Source organism: Euprymna scolopes, chromosome 39, assembly GCF_053919585.1.
Source record: "Euprymna scolopes isolate OS-2025 chromosome 39, ASM5391958v1, whole genome shotgun sequence".
NCBI lineage: Eukaryota > Metazoa > Mollusca > Cephalopoda > Sepiida > Sepiolidae > Euprymna > Euprymna scolopes.
The window spans coordinates 78,471,940-78,495,372 of record NC_136520.1 but is presented as its reverse complement, the minus strand read 5'-3'; the positions used below and the strand labels follow the sequence as shown (position 1 = coordinate 78,495,372).

At 34.0% G+C, this 23,433-nt stretch overlaps 1 long non-coding RNA gene across 2 annotated transcripts in view; it reads left to right on the top strand.

Moving 5' to 3' along the window:
* The window catches only part of LOC145263887 (uncharacterized), a 1,009,224-nt gene that overhangs the window by 414,260 nt on the left and 571,531 nt on the right, over positions 1 to 23,433 (top strand). The window lies entirely within an intron of this gene.

The window sequence follows — 23,433 nt, the reverse complement described above, 5'->3', positions numbered from 1 at the left end:
GGTTGTAATTGTTATAGGTTGAGATCAATTTAAACCGAGGGATATTGTCCTCCATAGGAGAAATGATCAATTGACAAACATTGCAGAAACTCATCGATGCTATGATGCTCTGCAATATCCAATCATTTTCTGGGATGGTGCTGATGGATATCATTTCAATGTTAACATGATAAATCCAGTTACTGGTGAGGAAACAAATAAAAATTCAGCGCAATGAACTATTATTCATACCGATTAATGATTCGGGAAAATGAAACCAATCACATTCTGAAATGCTGCCAAATTGTTCCACCAATACATTGTAGACATGTACGCAAAAATTGAATCTGAACGTTTGCTATTCATACGTTTAAATCAGTTCAAACTTCGCTCTGAAGAATATGTTCACTTGCGGGATGCAGTTCAAATTGATGATAGTACTACAAACGTTAGAAGACTAACAATTTTGCCATCTTCATATATAGGTAGTCCACGTCATATGCATGAGTACACTCAGGATGTTTTTTCATATGTTCGTCAGTATGGTCGTCCTGACCTGTTCATTACATTCACATGCAAACCTGCCTGGGATGATATACAGCAACTATTACTTCCTGTACAATCATCAGTGGATAGGCATGATATTACAGCACGTGTTTTCAGACAAAAGCTGAAATCGCTAATAGATGTCATTGTTAAGCATAAAGTCTTTGGGTATGTGTGCTGCTGGATGTATTCAATGGAGTGGCAAAAGAGAGGATTACCACACTCACATATACTAATCTGGCTCTATAACAAAATCAGTCCAGATCAAAGCGACAATGTAATACGTGCTGAAATACGTTATGCTGACATTGATAAATACTTGCATGGAGTTGTGACAAAACATATGATACATGGGCCTTGTGGTATATTAAATCCAAATTCACCATGCATGAAAGATGGAAAATGCTGTAAGCGATATACTCGGACATTACTATCAGACACAGTTACAGGAAATGATGGATACCCTTTATACAGAAGATCTACAGATAATGGCGGTATATTAGCAATCAAAGAAATGCGCAATGATGATATTGAATCGATAACCGGTGGGTTGTTTCATATTCATCTTTGCTTTCAAAAGCCTACAAATCTTACATTAATGTGGAATATTGTAACTCAGTTAAGTCCATCAAATACATTTGCAAGTATGTGAATAAAGGCAGCGATATGGCAGTTTTGGGTTTGAAAACTCAAGGCAATGATTGGAATGCAAATATACATATCGATGAAATTGCACGGTTCCAAGCTGGAAACTAGTAATGAAGCTGTATGGCGAATTCTTTCATTTCCCATACATGAACGAAGTCGAGCTATTGTTCATTTATCGGTACATTTAGAAAATGGACAACGTGTTAACTTTACAGCTTCAAATGTGCACCAGATAGCTCTTAATCCTCCGGCGACAACATTAACGGCTTTTTTCACGTTACGTCAAAATGACGCCTTTGCATCAACACTGCTCTATTCGGAATTGCCCATGTACTACACATGGACTAGGAGTAGAAAATTATTTGAACGACGCAAGCGAGGAGATAGAGTAGACGGATACCCTGGAATTTACAAAGAAAACACAATAGGCCGACTTTATACTATTCATCCCAAACAAGATGAATGTTTTTTCCTTCAGATGTTATTGGTAAATGTCTCTGGTCTAACATCTTTCCAGCACTTAAAAATTGTAAATGGTGTTACACATGCCACCTTTCGCAGTGCATGTCAAGCACTGAATTTATTGGAGAATGACGGACACTGGGATGAATGCATTAATGATGCATGTTAAACATCGCATCCAATTCAAATTCGTGCATTTTTTGCCATCATATTGACAACTTGCTCCCTTTCATCTCCATTAAAGTTATGGGAGAAATATAAATCACGCATGGCCGAAGACATTTTGCATCAAAAACGCAATGAAACTGCAAATATCTACCTAGATTTTACATCAGAAATTTATAATGACGCATTGATACGGATTGAAGATTTGTGCTTAGAAATTGCAAACAAAGTCCTCAGTTAATTGGGATTGACGTCACCGATTCGATCTGCTGCGACTTTGTTTGATGTAGAATTGCGTCGGGAACAAACTTACAACACAGATGATAGTTTGTTGTACATTCATTCAAATACTACAAAACTAAATATTAAGTAAAAACACATTTACAACGAAGCAACAGTCAATCACTGGAAGAATTCATAACGTAATTAAATCCTTCTTAAGTAATAGAAAAATCAAAGTTGTCCTCGACGGACGTACATCCAAACAATATGACATAAATGCGGGAGTGCCTCAGGGGTCTATCCTTGGACCTCTATTGTTCCTGATATTCATAAACGACCTCCCTGATAATATTGTTTCGGAGATGGGTATATTTGCCGATGACACCACTCTCTATAACAGATATAAGGGGAAAACAAATCAACACATATCCAAGAAAATGGAGGAAACACTAGAGGATGACCTCCAATCCGTAGTGGAATGGGGACAAAAATGGTTGGCCTCATTCAATGCTGCTAAGACTAAGCTTGTTTCCTTCAATAACTACAAGAAACCTTCTCTACCACCAATAGCAATGGCCAAGAACACATTGACTGAAAGTACTTCTTTTAAACTCCTCGGCCTAACGTTTACAGGGAATATGAACTGGAATAGATACATTGAGAGCATTGCCAAGGCTGCTGCAAGGAAGGTTGGCTCCCTCTACCGTGCTAGAAAACTACTTACGCCTGCCAGTATCCTATACCTCTATAAGGCAACCATTCGCCCATGTATGGAGTACTGTTGTCACATCTGGGCTGGTGCATCTGCTGCTTGTCTCTCGCTCCTGGACAGGGTTCAAAAAAGAGTCGCCAACCTGATAGGTCCTGAACTGTCATCTAGGCTTCAACCTCTGTCCCATCGACGAGATGTTGCATCCCTCTGCCTGTTCTACAAATACTTTAATGGTGAATGCTCTGACGAACTGCAAACACTTGTACCTCTCCGACGTAACTACCCCCGACAAACCCGACAAGCTACTAAGTCTCATCCCTTTACAGTGGAGATCCCTAGGTGCAAGAAAGCATTTTACTCCAATAGTTTCTTCCCCAGAACTGCGGGTCTTTGGAACTCCCTTCCGGGATTCTGCTTTCCCAACTGCAATGATATGCAGAAGTTCCAGTGTAATGTTAACAAACATTTTTCTACTCTTCTCCCTTCATAATGACCCCGCTAAGTAATTCCCTAATAGTAGCCCCCTGCTTCAAAGTGGCACTGTGCCTTGTTTGGGGTGAAAATTGAATTAAAAAAAATTAAAAAAAAAAATAATGGGGTGGAGAAATTGTTTTCTTAGATGCGCCAGGAGGATCTGGTAAAACCTTCTTAATTAAATTAATTTTGGCAAGCATTCGCTCACATTCTGACATAGCCGTATTTCTTGCATCATCTGGAATAACTGCAACATTACTGCCAGGTGGAAGAGCTGCTCATCCAGCTTTGAAACTACCATTGAATATGCAATTTATGGAAACTCCATTGTGCAACATTTCCAAAACATCGAGTATGGGAAAGTTATTGCAGAAATGTAAACTTATTTTTTGGGATGAATGCACAATGGACCACAAAAATCACTGGAGGCTCTGGATCGATCATTACAAGACTTGCGTGGTAATAATAGCCTCTTTGTGAATGATTATTGCTAGCTGGAGATTTCAGGCAAACACTACCTATAATTCGTCGATCAACACCAGCAGATGAAATAAATGCCTGCCTAAAATATTCCACTTTTAGGCAACATTTAAGAATATTCCATTTGTCTAGAAATATGCGTGTCCAACAGAAAAACGATCACTCAGCAGAGTTATTTTCAAATCAATTACTGGAAATTTGGAATGGAAAACTGCCGGCTAATCTGACCACAGGGCAAATTACATTGACACAAAACTTCTGTAATTTAGTGACAACAAAAGACGACTTCATTAAAAGGGTTTTTGCGGACATCCAATTTAACTATAAGGATCCCAGTTGGCTAAGTGAACGAGCCATTCTTGCACCCAAGAACAAAGATGTTCATGAACTCAACAGTACTATTCAGTTGAACATTCCTGGTGAGTTAGTCACATATAACTCCGTTGACACTATTCTTGAAGAAGACGAAGCAGTCAACTATCCAAAAGAATTTTTTAATTCGCTAGATTTGCCAGGGATGCCACCTCATGTACTTCAATTGAAAACTGGCGTGCCATACATCCTGTTGCGAAATATTAATCAGCCCAGGCTTTGTAATTGCACACGTCTTTCTGTAAAAAAAATTAATGACTAACCTAATAGAAGTCACAATTTTAACGGGGCATTTCAAAGGTGAGGATGTCCTGATTCCACACATTCCTGTGATTCCTACAGACATGCCATTTCAATTCAAGAGATTGCAATTCCCAATTAGACAGGCATTTTCTATCACGATCACCAAAGCACAGGGACAATCTTTAGAATTGGGCGGCTTATATTTACATACTTATTGCTTCTCACATGGGCAATTATGTGTTGCATGTTCTAGAGTCGGCAAACCAGACAATCTCTTCATTTGCACTGAACCAGGAACCATTATGAATATTGTATATCTACAAGTATTGGAAAATTAACCATATCAGACACATATCAGATATTCCGCGTTTCATTCTTGGGAGAATTCGTCAGGCTTATGCAGAATATTTTGCGCAGCTTAATTGCCATATATATTTTCATAGCTTACTATCTCGCTCTACCTATGTATCGCACACTGTTGAAGTAAATACTGAAAAAACCTGTGCATAAATATCTTCGTATATTTATGTGATTAAATGAAGTACTCATTAATATATATATATATATATATATATATATATATATATATATATATATAAATATATATATATATATATATATATACAGAGAGAAAGAGATGAAAGGAGTTGTGCCTGGTGGCTACAACAATGTGTTTCTTAGGAAACACTATGGACACATGTAAATATATAAAAGAATAATGGAAATATTAGAAGAAATTTTCCACAATTTTTAATTATATTACGTTTGTTTACTAACATAATGTGTCATATAAGAATGGAGGTGTTGATGTCCCTAATTTTCGAGTGTAATATCTCTTCTTCAGGGGAGAAAATTAAAAGGAACATATACAACTGTTTGGCGAGGATTTCCTCGAAAATTAGGGACATCAACACCTACCATCTTATACCACACATTATGTTAGTAAATAAACGTAATATAATTTTTAAAAATTTGAAAATTTCTTACAACTGTTCGCCGAGTCCTTTCTTTTTTCTTTTTTTCTTTTCTTATTTATTTCTTTATTTCTATAAGTCAATGTCATAGACTGGCCGTCAAATGAAAACACGTCATCTCTTTCTTTTGTTCGACCACGAGCTGTCTTGTTTTCTGCCATCTTTCTTTCTCTTCTTCCAGTGACGTCAAGTGCAATTGCTAAACATTCACGTGTCCTAAGACGTCTGCTGCTTCTAATATTTTCGCTTAAAACCATACACAGCTAACATTTTCGCTTCCCCCCCCACCTTTTCCCCTGCCACGAACCCGTTGGACTATTTTGTTTGGCCATACGTCGAGAACATCACTACCATGACCTCCCACAACACCAAAGCTAGACTGATTGCCGTCATCTGCCGAATATTCGCCGAGCTCACGCCGGCACTTGTGGAGAAGGCATGCTCCCAGTTTCGGACACGAATCGAGGCGTTTGTTGAGGTTGAAGGCGTTTACATTGAATAGATGTAAGCTCTACTACATAAGTAACCTGAATTGATTTTTCAATAAAAGCCTTTAAATAAAGATGCAGCGTTGTTTTGTTTTAAACGACAACTTTATCGTTCCACCCTGGACAAACATGAATTGATAAATTGTCGTCTTCAAAAATATCGGCATTTAATTTTCATTATTTCAACTTTGGCTGTCATAACGTTTTCTACCTTAAGTTGCTCTACTGATTACGAAACTCTGTTTTAGATATTAATTTAACTTCATCTATTCATGCATACTTAGCAGACAGAAGTGGACAGTTTAGCGCCAATTAGCTTAGAAGCCTGCTTTATTATATTGATTTATAAACGCCTCTCGCCATGGAGCTTCGACGACGGATGTGGAAAAATTATCGTCATTATTTGGACACAATTTGTCATTCGCGTATATCGTTGATTAAAAACACTGCGGGCTTTTTTATAAGTCAATAAATTGCAAGCAACAAAGGACATGCGAAATTAATGTTGCGACCGTCGTTCGGGGATTTTGTTGCAAACCCGGATGAAAGATTCTGGCAAATTTCGCTAAATCGTCTGGATGAAGAAATGATTACTATTCTCGGCGCAACTGATTACTAACCTCCATTTTATTTTAACATGCGTGTTAGGATGAATGGAAAATTGAGAAACAAACTGATACAGGTATATATATATATATATATATATATATATATATATATATATATATATATATATATATATATATATATATATATATATATTTCTCCTGATGCTCTCATCTTTCTGGATTTGGTGTCCGGGTCGTTTAAGAATACAGCCAAGGTTTTTGGATCCCATTTCAGCTCCGTGGCTAAATTTTTGATGGATACTCCTTCTGCGAGACCAGTATCTTTTTTTTAATTACATTTTCCCCCCAAACAAGGCACATTGCCACTTTGATGTAGGGGCTACTATCAGGGACATAAGCTACAGGGGTACTATGTAGAGAGTTGGGTAGCAAGATGTCAGTTCACGTTATACTTGAACTTCTGCATGTCTGTACAGTTGGGGATGCAGGGATCCGGAAGGGAATTCCAAAGTCTAGCGGTTCTGGGGAAAAGCTACTAGTGTAGAAGGCTCTCTTACATCTGGGGATCGCTATTGTGTAGGGGTAGAATTTAGCTGCTTGTGGGGTTTAGCGGGGGTATTTACGTCGAGGGGGTACAAGAGCTTGCAGTTCGTCAGAGCATTCACCGTTAGAGTACTTGTAGAACAGGCAGACGGATGCAACATTTTGTTGATGGGTCAAAGGCTGAAGTTTAAATGACAGTTTAGGACCTATGAGGTTGGCGACTTTCTTTTTAACCTTGTCTAGGAGCGAGAAACTAGTAGCAGACGCACTAGCCCAAATATTGCAACACTACTCCATACATGAGCGAATGGTGGCCTTAGAGAGGTACAGTATACTTTCGGGCGTTAGTAGTTTTCTAGCACGGTAGAGAGAGCCTACCTTCTTCGCAGCGGTCCTGCTCTCAATGTAATTGTTCCAACTCATGTTTCCTCTGAACGTTAGCCCGAGGAGTTTAAAAGATGTACTGTCAGATAAAGAGTCTTTGGCCATTGCTATTAGTGGTATGGAATGTTTTTTGTAATTATTGAAGGAAACCAGTTTATTCTTGGCAGCATTGAATGCATTTTTGTCCCCATTCCACTACAGATCGGAGGTCATACTCTAGTGTTTCTGCCATTTGTTTATATATGTGTTCGTTTGTTTTCCTGTCGTGGCTGTTATAGAGCGTAGTGTCATCAGCAGATATACCCATCTCACAGACAATTTTGTCAGGGAGGGCATTTATTAATATTAGGAATAATAGAGGTCCAAGGAGTTACCCTTGAGGCACGCGCGAATTCATATCATATTGTTTAGATGTACAACCATCGAGGACAACCTGGATTTTTCTCTTATCTAAGAAGGATTTAATTATGTTTAGTATTCTTCCAGTGATACCGTATGATTTGATTTTCCTGAGAAGACTTTCATGCTATACCCTGTCAAAACCCTTAGATATATCTAGAGCTACCGCTCTACCCTCTCCTGCTTTGTCCAGTGAATGGTATATACGCTTAGAGATTACAGTTAGAATGTCTGCCGGTATATACGTTCAGAGATTAATCTATCCTTTGCCTTTCGATAACCTTTACTCGCCTGATTTTTTGGCATTGTATGAGATCTGCAATAAAGCGATGGGCAGTAAAATCTCTTTAATAATAAGGAAAATGCCATAACTTCGTGAATATAGCATGAACTTGAATAAAATTTCGGGAAATAACTAAACTTTAAACAACTCTTTGACGATGCAATTTTCACTTTCGGTGACGTATATTTAGATAAATATCGACTGTTTACTAATCTGCAATAAAGCGATGGACACAGTTTATATATATATATATATATACATATATATATATATACTCGGGTTTTTTTATATTCAAAAGTAATGGACTAATGAATTCAACGAGGTTGTTAGATAGTGCTCAATAAAAAGAGCTGATAATACTTGTTTATTGTTATATAAACATGCTCACATCCCGCTGCTACAAAGAGCCACTTGTTTCAATCAAACAACAGATATCATCAGGCAGCGACTTGAATATTCAAAAGTTCAATGAATAAACTATAGGTTATTCATTGAACCTTTGAATAGTCAAGTCGCTGCCTGATGATATCTGTTGTTTGATTGAAACAAGTGGCTATTTGTAGCAGCGGGATGTGAGCATGTTTATATAACAATAAACAAGTATATATATATATATATTTATATATATATATTTATATATATATGTATATATGTATAATTATATGGATACATATATATGTTTATATATGTTGACATACATACATATACATATATATATATATATATATATATATATATATATATTCAGAGCATGAGAACGGTAGTCTGGGAATTTATTTTAAAATAAAAAAAATGAAGTTTTATAGAGTTAATACAATACCCAAACACCTGAATTGTATTTCTTATTCCTATTTTTAGCTATATGTGATAAAACCTCCTGATAATAATTCCCTATAACTCCGAAGACCTCATTACAAACTTTTCTTTCGTATAGGCTGTATCGCCTGAAGAGGTCCTTAATTTCTTGTAAGTAGCTGACCGAAACATGCTCATTAATGTTTAGCGACATATAATTGCTCATGTAAAAATATATAGAAAGTATATATATATACATATATATATATATATATATACATAATGACCAAAGTCTATATTCCAAAGTTCATGATGTTGACAATCTTACAATTTATTCCTTTAATTCAGTTGACATTTACAATATAAGGCAATATCTGCTTCGTAGCACAAAATCAATCACTTAATTATTATATCAATCAGTTAATCTATTTTACCCTTGGCCCATCAGAAGAAATAGCAACATTCAATCCGCCAAAAGGAAATAAAATGCGTTTTGACATGATTGAAATTCGAAATAACGTAATGTAAACATATTATCAGGTATTTACAACTTCTCTTTCATTTTTTTAATTTTTAATCATGTCAAAACGCACTTTATTTACTGTTGACGGATTGATTGTTGCTATATCTTCTGACGAGTTTAGGGCAAAATAGATTAACTTATTGATATAATAATTAAGTGATTGATTTTGTGCTACGAAACAGTTAATATCAAGAATTGTAAATGTCAACTTAAAGGAATAAATTGTAAGATGGTCAACTTTATGAACTTTGAAATATAGTATTTTGTGATTTATTCTCTATATTGCCCTGTCATTACATTGAACTTCTTAAATAAGTATTGGTATATATTATAAGGAAACGAAGTATATTTTCACACAGGCGGCCAAAAAAGTCCGCACTTTTAATTTTTCAAAAACTGAAAATTTAAGCTAAATTTAATGTGACTGTTTAAACAAATTATATCTCATTTGTTTGGCCTCTTATTCTTCTATAATTTTACCTGTTCATATTTGACTTTTAATTGAAATATTCTAATGTTCACGTCAATTGAAACAAAATAACTTCAAATTGAGTCAGCAAAAAAGAAAGTCCGCACAATGGAAAATTGCTATTTAAATGTAACTTTAGGACATTAATGCAACACAAATACAAGAACACAATGAACTAGTTAATATTTAGTAGCATAGCTCTTCTGCAATTTGAGAGCCTGCAATCTTTTGGAAATTTCTTGAATTAGACTGCAGTAATACTCCGAGGAAAGGGAATCCCACTTTTCTTTAATTTTTGTCCAAAGTTCTTCCAAATTTGAAATGTTATCATTGCATAGCTGTTGCTTGATGTAATGCCATACGTTTTCGATAGGATTGAGGTCTGGAGATTGTGCAGGTCAATCCAAACATGGAATATCATGCTATTCCAGGAACCTATTAACATTGCCAGCTGTGTGGATGGGAGTATTATCCTGGATTAAGATGGGATTATTTTCTAAATTCCGACCAAAGTAGGGTAGAAAATGTTCAGTCAACATATCAATGTACTTGATTGAATTAATTCGATCTTGCAAGCAAACTATAGGCCCTAGGCCATTAATACTAATAATACCCGACACCAAAACTGAACCTCCACTACCTTGCAATTAAGCACCTAGGATTAAATTTTTCGTCTTTTCTCCTACGGACGTACTGCCTACCATCACTACCTAGCATATTAAACTTGTTTTAGTCTCTAAAACGCACTTTTGACCAATATGAAGAGTCATGATCTTAATTGCATCTGATGAGTCCAGAAGCGTCGCCTGTTCTTTACAGAAATCATTGGCTTGCGTCTTGCAATTATCCTCACGAATTAAATTCCTTTAATCTGTTCTTGACAGTAGAAAGAGAGCACTTTTTAACAAGATTGCACTGTTGTTTGATTTGAGGAGCCATTTCAAATCTGTTTCTTAGGCTGTGGATCTTGATAGCATCGTCTTCCCTGTTAGAAGTAATTCTAGTGCGACCAGATTTAGGGGCATCACGAACGCTGCCGGTGTTTTGGTCCTTTTGCACAGTCTTTCGTACCGTTTTCTGATCATATTTCAATCTGCGACCGATTTCTCGATTGGATAAACTAGAAAGGTGGATATTAATGAGCTCCTGACATATGGACTAAATGTTACGTTGTATAACCTGGATCAACAACAATTACGATTAGATATGTTTTGTTGACTGTTGGGTGATATTTTAAACTGGGTTAGGGAAGATAATTGAAGCTGTTTTTCAGTGAATTTCTTGCTGCGGACTTTCTTTTTGACCCCTCAATTTGAAGTTATTTTTTGAATTGACGTGAACAATTTAAATTAAAAGTGAAATGTTACTAGAATATTTCAATTAAATGTCAAATATGAAAATTATAGAGGAATGAAAGGCAATCAAATGAGGAATAAGTTGTTTAAAGAATTACATTAAATGTAGCTTAAATTTGCAGATTTTGAAAAAATTACAAGCGCGGACTTTCTTTTTGCCGGCATTGTATATATATATATATATATATATATATATATATATATATATATATATGAACAAATGATTAATAAAACATGTTAAAAGACATCTTGAAAAAGAGTTAAAAACATATTTAATTTAAAAAAAGGAAACACAAAATAAGTGGATATTCCTTAATCCGCGGAGTTTCGAAGAAATACTCTCCTTCTCATCAGAGGGCAGGAATTAGCAAAATACAGGATCGGATTTTGCATATAAAAGTATTTAATGAAACTACAAGTAAGTCACAGATCTTACTTGGTTAAAAAAAGGGTAATGTACGGGGAACAGGAGGCAAAAGAAATATATACATGTGTGTGTGTGTGCGTGTGCGTGTGTCTGTGTGTGTGTGGTGTGCGTGTGTGTGTGTGTGTGTGTGTGTGCGTGTGTGTGTGTGTGTGTGTGTGTGTGTGTGTGTGTGTGTGTGTGTGTGTGTGTGTGAGTGACTGTTTCTGCATTAAGATGTTTGGAATGTGACTGATAATAGGAATAGATACAAGTCAAGAGAATTGGAGTTAAATTAGACGAGAAAGAAAATGGGATTCTTACGTCATTTTCTCGTGAGCATTTTAAGTAGCGCCGGTAGTTAGCGGAGGAGTCTGAGGAAAGAAAATAAATAAGAGTGTTTAGGTATGCACGCGTGCGCACCGGGGCGTGCCTCCGTATTGATCCGGCATAAATCGATATCCTTTTTTATTAAAAGAAACAAAAATGTTTAAAAAAAAGAAAATAAAAAACAAAAAACAACAAGTGCCTCAGATCGTGCAACTGTTGAAGGCTATGACCTCTATTTTGAGCGAAGCTTAGCATCGCTTTTCTTTTACTTGTGTATTTAAAAACAATATTTGAAGAATGTCTTTCTTAAAAGGACTCTTCTGCTTCTCTTTTTTGTTTGTTTCATCGTGCAACCTTTTCGGAACCATTCGAAACAACAGGAAAATATCAACGTGTAATTCAGTGCACTTTTATTCAATTCGTCGTGAAATCCTCGACGTCAATTCAGTTATTGTATATTTCGCGCACCGTGCCTTTAATAATAGTCACTATGTAATATTGCAACTCTATTCAATGCGTATTTAAAATATACTTTAGAAATTAAAATCTATAAAAGACATTAAAATGCACAAGTGTAATAGATAAATACAAACTAAAGCAAATAAATAAGTAATTGTTGAATAGGTGACTTTAATAAGTTTCCAAGCCTTTTTTCGTACGGGCACTTTCATTGATAGTGCACACGTTAACTCTATTCCCTTTCGAAGTAATCTCCCCTGGTTGCAATGCACTTGTACCAGTTTCAACATGTCTGAAAGGCCCCATGAAAGTCCTGTTGTGTAAGGGTGTCAATGACCTTCGTCACAGCCTCTTTTATCTCCTCAATTTTCTCATAACGGAAGTCTCTTAAGTTTCCCTTGAGCTTAGGGAATAACCAAAAGTCACAGGGGACTATAGGGAGAGTGAGGAAATGTATTGAAGCCCATCTTGGTAAAATTATCTGATCTCTAAGTATCCTTGAAAGAAACGCCACACAAGCCTTCCACATGTTCAGCTCCTTACCAATAAATGAGTACAGTTCCCACACTGACATCAAACTGTCCATTTATTGTCTCTATAGACACACGACGGTTCTTATCCACGAACTCCTTTATTGGGGGGAGGACAATCAACTCTTGTGTTCTGACTTTCTTTATCTATTCCACACCTCTTATAATCCTCAATGACTCCCTGCCTTTCTTGAATTTCCTATGCCACTCAAAAACTAATACTCAATTCATGCATGATGGTCCACAAGCAGTCTGAAGCATTCCATATGTTTCCTGCTGTAGCTGTTCATTTGAACCTGAATTCATAAAAATTAGTCAGCCATATCACAAAATGTATAGCAATAACATACTGAATTTAAATAATCTACGAAAAATTTTAATGCCTGTACTAAAAAAAAAAAAAAACGGAAAAACCATTAATTGTCAAACGAGTTGAATATTTGTAGCTTTTCTTTTATATAAAAAAAATCTAAGCTACATTTTTATACCCATCGGTGATTAGTACGTCAGCTAGCGTGCATAAAAAGAAAATCCTACGAAAAAAAAAACTATGAGCTTGCTTATTATTGATGTCTCATTGAAGAAAGAAACGCACGCACATATTTTTTATTTTTATTTTTATTTTTATTTTTATTTTTTATTTTTTTTTTTGAGGCGGACAAACGTTTAAGAAGAGGAATACAACGAGATGATATGAAATCATTGAACGGAGAAGACAAAATATATAAACGTAATATCGATTCGCTTAAACTTAGTCAAAAAGTGAAAATCTTAGAAATAGCTGCCTATGGCAGGAAAAACAATTAGCGTTCGCTTGAAAAAAACACATAGATTAATGGCGTATATATATATATATATATATATATATATATATATATATATATATATATATATATATATATATATATATATATATATATATACTCTTGTATTATATTTTAAAAATAATATATGTATGTATGTATGTATGTATTATTACTATTATTGTTAGTGTATTTATTATTATTATTATTATTATTATTATTATTATTATTATTATTGAACAACATATATAGATAAATGGCGTGCAACTTACATTAAAAAAAGTATTTTTTTGTTTCTGTTCTCTGACGTTTTTCCTATCTGTCAAAGGAAAGATTGTGTAGTTAAGTAGAATACGAAATATTTTTCATATCTCTCCCTCTATTTTCATCGTCTCCTTTGTTTTTATACTTTTCTCCGTCCGAGAAGGGATTGGAAGTTATTTTGCTTGTTTTATTTCGCATTTTCACTCCAAATAAGCCACAGTGCAAATTTGTTGCAGGGGGATACTATCTGGAACATAATTGCAGGGATACTATGTCGGGAGTTGAGCGGCAAGATGTCTGTTTACATTACACTTGAACTTTTGCATGTCAGTACACTCAGGCAAGCAGGAATCAAGAAGTTGGTTCCAAAGTGTAGCAGTTCTGGAGAAGAAACTATTACAGTAGAAGGCTTTCTGGCATCTGGGGATCTCTACTGTGTAGGGGTGGGATTTTGCTGTTTGTAGGGTTTGTCTAGGGTATTTCGTCGAAAGCTTGTAGTTCGTCGGAGCAGCTACCATTAAAATACTTGTAAAACAGAGTGGTGCAGCATTTCGTCGATAGGACAATTCGGGACATATTAAGTTGGCGACTCTCTTTTGAACCATTTCCACGAGTGAGAGACTCGCAGCAGATGCACCGGCCCAAATGCGGCTACAATACTCCATACATGGGCGAATGGTTGCCTTGTAGAGGTACAGGATACTCTTATACGTAAGAAACTTTCTAGCACGGTAGAGAGAGCCCACTTTTCTCGAATCAGCTGCGGCAATGCCCTCGGTGTATCTATTCTAACTCATGTTCTCTGTGAAAGTTAATCCGGGGAGTTTGAACGAAGTATTTTCAGGTAATGCCTCATTAACCATAGCTATTAGTGGTTAAGAAGGTTTCTTGTAATAATTAAAGGAAAGAAGCTTAGACTTAGCAGCCTTTAATGTTATCATGCATTTTTGTCCTAATTTCACTACAGACTGGAGGTCTTCTTCTAGGGTGTCCGCGATTGCCTTAGATATGTGTTCATTCGTTTCTCCCTCGTGCCTGTTATAGAGCGTGGTGTCATCAGCTAATATCCATCTCAGAGACAATTTTATAAGGGAGGTCACTTACGAATATCAGGAATAATAAGCGTCCGATGATCAACCCCTGAGGTACACCCGCATTTATATCATATTGTTTGGACGTACACTCATCGAGGACAATCTGGATTCTTTTCTTATTTAAGAAAGATTTAATTATATTTAGTATTCGTCCAATAATTCCATATGATCTGATTTTCCTGAGAAAACCTTCTCAAAAGTCTTAGATATATCTAGGGCTATTGCCCTACCTTTCCCTGCTTTGCCAAGTGGCAGGTATATACGTTCAGAGTAAGGATATCTGCAGTAGAACTGACTTTCCTAAATCCATATTGTTGGTCAGACAGAAGTTTATCAACTGTAAGGTGTTAGACTAGAGCTTGTATTAATTAGGAACTTAAATATTTTGGCGAAAAGAGGGAGGAGGCTAATGGCGCGATCATTTAATGGGTCAGTTCTTTCGCCAGACTTCTTGTAAACGTGAATCACAGAAGCAGTTTTCCAGCAGTCAGGAAAGCAAGATTTGTTAAGATATTTGTTAAAAAGTTTGGAGAGAACTGGAGAAACCTCAACGGAGCATTTTTTAATAGTATATCCGGGATGAGATTAGGTCCTTTTAAGGTGTGTACTTTAGAAAGGGTGATTTTCAGATCATGTAGTGTGTTTTTTAGTCTGCAAGGAAAAATCAGGGATAGAGGTTTTTGCTGGGTGTAACGTAGAGTTTGAGGCAAACCGACTAGCAAACATTTTAACCTTCTTGGTTGCTATTAAAACAACATCATGATTGTTGGATAGTGGGGAGGGGTTAATTGGCCATTATTTACTACACTGTTGTAAATTTTCCAGAAATCACGAGTTGCTAATTTCTGTGCTTCTATGTGTTTTCTAGATGTTTCCGTATTTTCTCTTATAGCTGTCGCTATTTATTTCTTAAAATTACTTCTGGCTTTTATAAACTTTTGTCTATTTGTACTGCATTTATGTCGGATAAATCTGCAGTATGCATGTTCCCTTTAAGCAATGGCAACTGCACAAAAAGTAAGCTATTAGGGGGGACTGCTAGAGAACTTACGTGTGATTCAATTGCCGCTTTGCACCATACAGTGGTCGTATTTGCGCACTGTTCCGCAGGAGGAAAAAATACATTTCCCCATGGATTATCTCTGATATGATAACTTGACACCACCACAGTCAACCTTATTATAGTATTTTATCGTTGTGAGCAATGGCTTTCCAGCTTTGGGTCGAGAGTTTAGGGTGGTTTCTATCATCATCACAGCGTGATCAGCTTTCTAGAGTGAGCTATGGGCATTCGTTACACAATACTTGGGAACTTTGGTCAGAAATAGATCTAGAGTGAGGCTTTTTGATCTTATCGATTGATAAGACGGGTCGGAAACGTAACTGTCTGTGATAGGGAATGACACATAGAAAATCTATGTATTATGCTACCAGCTGCGTCTGGATAAATAGAGTAACGAAGCCAATTAGTGTGGTGGACATTAACGTTACTAAATACACATACTTGCTCTGTAGTATCTATGCTATTAGCGACTTTTTTGATTACGCTACAGTCCTGAGTCGAGGGAGAGCAGTAGATATATATAAGTAGCTAATGTTATGTTGCAGGTTAATTGTAAAGCACCTGAATGCCTGGCCATTTGCTCCTAGTTATATTGTTATAATAACTGGACTTATGTATTCATGACGTAAATGTTTTATTTTTTCTATTGAAGATATTGACGGTGTGAGGATCCAAGTTAGCAACCCATGTGATGGACGCGTGTCAGAAGCAGAGTTACGTCATTAGAGTTCCTCTATGCAGATAAAAATTAGTCGATAAACATTCAACGACACCTGTTGAACGTATTCGAAACCGATGCAATTTATTATGTCAGTACAGTCAGGGGTTGGATACGTCGATTTCAGATTGTCGACGTAGCTATAAGTGACAGAGCGCGCACTGGATATTTACGACGGATGCATAAAAAAAGACTGGTTTAAGCGCACTGATATTAAGATAACTACGTAGAAAAAAAGTTCAAAAACATAAAGGAGCACTCGTTTTGATGGTTTAGTTGACTTTCTCCAATCTCTTCAATGTTTAAGATCATCAAGAGGTGATATATATATATATATATATATATATATATATATATATATATATATATATATACTCACATATATATATGTGGGTGTCTGTATGTATAGTTGACTTTCTCCAATCTCTTCAATGTTTAAGATCATCAAGAGATGATATATATATATATATATATATATATATATATATATACTCACATATATATATGTGGGTGTCTGTATGTATAGTTGACTTTCTCCAATCTCTTCAATGTTTAAGATCATCAAGAGATGATATATATATATATATATATATATATATATATATACATATATATATATATATACATATATATATATATATATACTCACATATATATATGTGGGTGTCTGTATGTATATATATATATACATACACACACACACATATATATACACATATATATATATAAACAAACATATAATATATATGCACACGCATATATATACACATATATATACTTTATATATATACACACACATATATATACACACATATATATAATATATATACACACATATATATACACACATATATATAATATATATACACACACATATATATATACACATATATATAATATATATACACACATATATATACATACACATATATACACACATATATATACGCATATATATACACACACATATATATACACACACATATATATACATATATGTATATATATGTATGTATATATATATATATATATAACTACTTTATTTAATCACATAAGTTAATATACGAAAGTATAAATTTATGCGTAAACTTTAAGTATTTACTTCAACAGTGCTCAATATGTAGGTAGAGCTAGATAGTACGTTATAAAATATATATGGCGATTAATCTACACAGAATATTCCGCGTTTCATCCGCGCTAGGATTCATCAGGCTTATCTGATGAATCCTAGCGTGGATGAAACGCGGAACATTTTATGTAGCTTAATTGCCATATATATTTTATAACTTACTATATATATATATATATATATATATATATATATATATATAGTGAGGCCATTTAAAAAGTAACCCATATATATATATATCTATATATATATATATGCATATATATATATATAATATAAAGCTCAATGTGTGTGTGTGTATGTGTGCGTCTAGTCACGAATAGGCTCCTATACGGTTGACCATTTTAAAAACCTGATTGCATATAATGATAGATGTATTGAGACACAGGAATGGGTATGTTTGATCTGGCAGAAGGTGGTTCATTAAAATTGTGGGGTCCGCGTTCGCACCTGGTTCACAAAGTTTGGAAATAAAAAATTAAAAAATTAAAAGAAAACCTTCACAAGTGTTTTTGATATAGATGTACATAAGAATACTTTGATAAATATGTTTTAACTTAAATAGTTATAAATAAAATTGTGGGATCTGCGTTCGTGCCTGGCCTCCATAGAATGAAAATAGGCACACACATTAATAAAGATTTTCATATCTATCTGCGTAAGTATACTTTGATAATTATGTTTCAGTTTGAAGAAATATGGTATAATAAAATTATGGGGTGTTCATTCGCGCTTGACCTCCATAGAATGGAAATATGTCACAAAGTTTAACAAGGTTTTTTAATATAGATCCACAGAATATTGTGATAAGTGTTTCAGTGTGAACAGGTACGGTATAATAAATTATGGGGTTTATCTATTTTATTTTTACTTTCATCGTATTTTGCTTTGGTTTTGGCACCCCCGCATTCGAAGCTATCTCTTTACAACCCTTCCTTTTAATAACCTATCATACTTTCAGAAATCAGTCCATTTTCTGTAGGCTGCTTTTGAACCCAGTCAACGACGGGTACTTTTGCTCCTATATACATACATATATATATATATATATATATATATATATATATATATATATATATATATATATATATATATACGAACCACACACATACGCAAATCACGGAAGCTTTTGTAATGTTCTCTGACTTGTATCAAATCTGTCAATCAAAAGACCTGCTACAGAGTTAAGAAGAATATGGAATATTTCCTATCGTGCTTTTTTTCTTTCTTTCTTTTTTTCTATCCCGCTATATACACCCATACACAGACAAATATGTAAGTGTGCATTTGTGCGTGCGTTTGTTCGCGCACGATTATTTATTTTCAATATTAATACTTAAATGTATAGGCAGACTTTTCGTCTGACGAGGTAAATATTAATAACTACAGATCCAAACATTGTCATGGCAGTGTAGCGAAAACTGTACGTGTCTGCATAAGTAAATAATAACTAAATATGGACTAAATGATAATAAAAGTAGCTCTATTTATTTCTTAGCACTATTATATAAACAGATTGAAATTCACTAGAGTTTATATCATCCATAACCTGTACTATGTATGTGTGTGTGTGTGTATTGGGCCTCCACGGAAACATGAAAGACTATTTGTATAATACACAGACTATATATATATATATATATATATATATATATATATATATATGTATAATGTTTGTATAGATTGATTTACTATATGTAAATCTATTGAAACTCATGTGATTATTAAAGAGTGCTCAATGCAAGCCAGAGGTGTTATATAGTCTGTTTATAATACAAACAATGCCAATTGTCTGATGAAATGGGAATTTTGAATTGGGATTTCACTGAAACATATATACACATATGTAACTTATAATGTTTGTATAATAAACAGACTACATATATATATATATATATATATATATATATATATATATATATATATATATGTATATTTAGTAATGTGATTGATAATTTAAAATTCAAATTAGAATTAAAAAATAAAAACTTGTTTCATAAGAAGGAACAACAACAAAGTCAATAATTTGTACGATCGTTTCGGAAACAATGTTTTTTATTGTGATAGACATTAAGCCGTTGACAATAATTTTGACATATAGTATTTTTTAAACAAAGTCTCCTCATCAGAAAAAGTATTGGGTGGGGTTTTTCATATGTAAAAGACACCATAAATAAACCTAGCAATTTTTAAGTAAGGTAGATGTATCTTTTAATTGTTCGCCTTTTGATATTAATATAAGCTACATCTTAATGAATGCTTTGACGACAATTACGGTTTTCAAAAGGCGATCAATTAAAAGATACATCTACCTTACTTAAAAATTGCTAGGTGTATTTATGGTGTCTTTTACATATAAAACCCCCACCAAATACTTTTGCTCATGAGGAGACTTTGTTTAAAAAAACAATATGTGGATTAATGTCTATCACAATAAAAACATCGTTTCCGAAACGATCGTACAAATTATTGACTTTGTTGTTGTTCCTTCTTATGAAACAGATTTTTAATTTTTAATTCTAATTTGCCCATCGAGCTTATTATATATCTGCATTACAATAAGCACTGTTGTTCTTGTATTTTAATTAAATTAGTAATTTTACTATCACATTAAAATGCACTCTGCTCTTAAGACTACTGTTCTAACCCCCTTTAAATTTATATCTATAGTTACATTCTCAGAGTCAAATATGTATTTTTCATGAACAACAGCTCCTCTAGTGTATTAGAATTTTTTCAATTTTTATAAATCCTTTTCGTTATGTAGCAGCAAACGGTTATAATTATGTAAATACCGTCTCTTTTCGTGCATATACTCTTCTGAAAAATGAGAAACTCGTAACCTAGGAAGAAATAAAGACACTATAATGCTGTAAGAAGAAAAAATAGGTCATTAAAGACTCGATATCGTGTTTTTGTTTCGGCAGCCATTTTTTTCATATAGTTGTGGATTATTTTTTAGATTTTTTTAAATTGTTTTGAGCGTTGTTTTTAATAGTTTTGAGCGTTGTTTTATATAATTTTTTTTGGGAGGGGGCGGGGTTGGAAATAATACATAGGAACATAAATACTAAAACTAATAAAAATAAGAAATAATACTATTAAACACATCCATGTATTAGGAGTGTCCAATTTTTCTGATTGATATAACAATTGTTTTAGTAGAAGATGCTTTTTTCGTCTTGCTTGGGGGTTTATATAGGAAATATTATGTCATCGATAACAAGCTGAACACCCGACGATGTCCAGTCATACAATACACTTAAACATGGTATTTCATTTTATCCAGATTGCGTATATATTATTATATAATTAATCCCCTAATGATTATTATATAGGGTGTCTGTAAAGTTACTATACAGTCTTACAAGTTACTATACAGACACCCTGTAATATATTAACAGTACAGTAAGATATTGTATTAAAATATTTATTCGTAACAAAAGAAATAAAAAGAAATAACACCTTTATGTTTATAAAAATCTCACAAGATACACGTGCTACATCCGAAGAGACTGTTACAATCAAGGCAAACAATTTCTATGACAAATATTCAAATTGGAGGCCTTCAGCTCCAATACATTCTCGACAACGTGACACCACACTCTGACAAACTTTGGTGCACACTTGGCCGACCAGAACGTGGAGCATCGGCAACTGAGCTAGTATCATCAAATTTGTCTCGAAGTTTATAAATAGCCAAACGTATTGGAGGATCTGTATTAAAATAATGATTCCAATCACGAATTACATCTTGTGCGTTTTCTGTTTTCCAATATCGCTTCAAAATAAATTTGCGCTCTTCAAGAGTTAGCTTGCGTGGCATGCTTGATTAAATAAACCTGTAAAAAAATAAATATTAACTATTAATACAAATATAATACAATAAAACAATAAGACTGTATAGTAACTTTACGGACACGCTGTATATTATGAGGAATAATTTGCACGGTGGATTAATTCGTCCCCCAAAATTGTTTTTTGAATAATAATGATAATATCGTTCATATAATTCCGTCTATATCTGTTTACAATATCACGTCAGCTGATATTTGTGATTGACGATTTTAAAAATATCTAGGGAGGGGGGTTCTTATAGATACAAAAAAAAAGGAGAATTCTTATACTAGTATATTTTACGTTTAATCGGCCAAGGTTATACTGGTATAACGTAAAGTATTCTCCTGTAAAAATTCTTTTTGTCTATAAGAATATATATATATATATATATATATATATATATATATATATATATATATATATATATATAAATATAAAAGAAGAAAGACTATTTTTAAGATGGATTTTATTTTCGATTTTCGATATTTATGGGATTGATTTCTGTAAAAAAATAACATATCTAAGAACACTGCCAGAAATATAAATTACCTTTGTGTGAAATTTGCAAAAGATAGTCTACGCCGTTTCGTCACCTATGAGGAAATAACTCACACACAATAAGCGACTTTTATATAGTATTAGGGATAGAAATAGTCTGGATTTTTCTTGATTTCTGAATCTTTATTGATTTCTCATTGAATGGTGATGTAATTTGAAAATGGTTTATGTTAGAGAAATATATAAATCGTATATTTAAATCTAATTATTTGTGTATCCATTGAATTATATGTTAAGCAACATAATTTTCGATAATTCAAGATTAATGACTTCTATTAAGACTTGCGTCTTCTACTTGATTTGCTGTTCTTAACTGATATGTAATTTAGCGTAGGTAAATCTCGAAAATTAGATTTTAATGAGAAATAATTATTTTTGTCTTATGCATGTAACTAAAATAATCTATATATTAAAGTGAGTGTGTAAGGACACTTCTCAACCTATATACTCAACGAATTGCTGATCTACAGTCTTGACATTTGATAAATAGGGGATTCAGACATATGGAAACATTTTTAATTCATTTTCATCCGAACAAAAGGGCTGCTAAGGGGTCCAAGTTGAAGAATTGTTACGTGAGGGTCGTCGGATTTTTATCTGTTTGTCAACTGTTTTATAAATGCGCATTCGCGGCCGTGAGACGTGACAGCTTCTTGATGTTAAGAATAAGGATATTTAGAAAACAATGTTGTAGATTGTGTCAAGCTGGTCTAATGGATATCGTCCTTGAGTAACTGTCTTTAGGTCTTGGTTTTGATTTTAGTTCGAGTATTTTTTTTTTTACTTATAAGAATGAACTTTTTTTCCTTTTTTTTTACACAGTGATCACCACTTATCAAGGCCCGGAAGCCACTCAGGGATAAGGGTTATTGCAAGTACATTACGTTTAGAAAAGCATAATACTCGCATGCACATGTATCAGCCCCCCCCCGTTATTCTTTATTCATTTTTAAAAAGACATGTAACATTACGTTTGATTCCATACGGTATTTCTGTTTATAATAAATAATTCTCCATTAATTAAAATATAATATTTAGGCGTAGTTTACGACCGGGTAACGCCGGTCGGCTTACTAGTAAACAAATATTGATATGATTGAAATCAAAAATAGAATCACTTTAATAAGAGGTAAGGATTAATTATTTATAAAAATAAA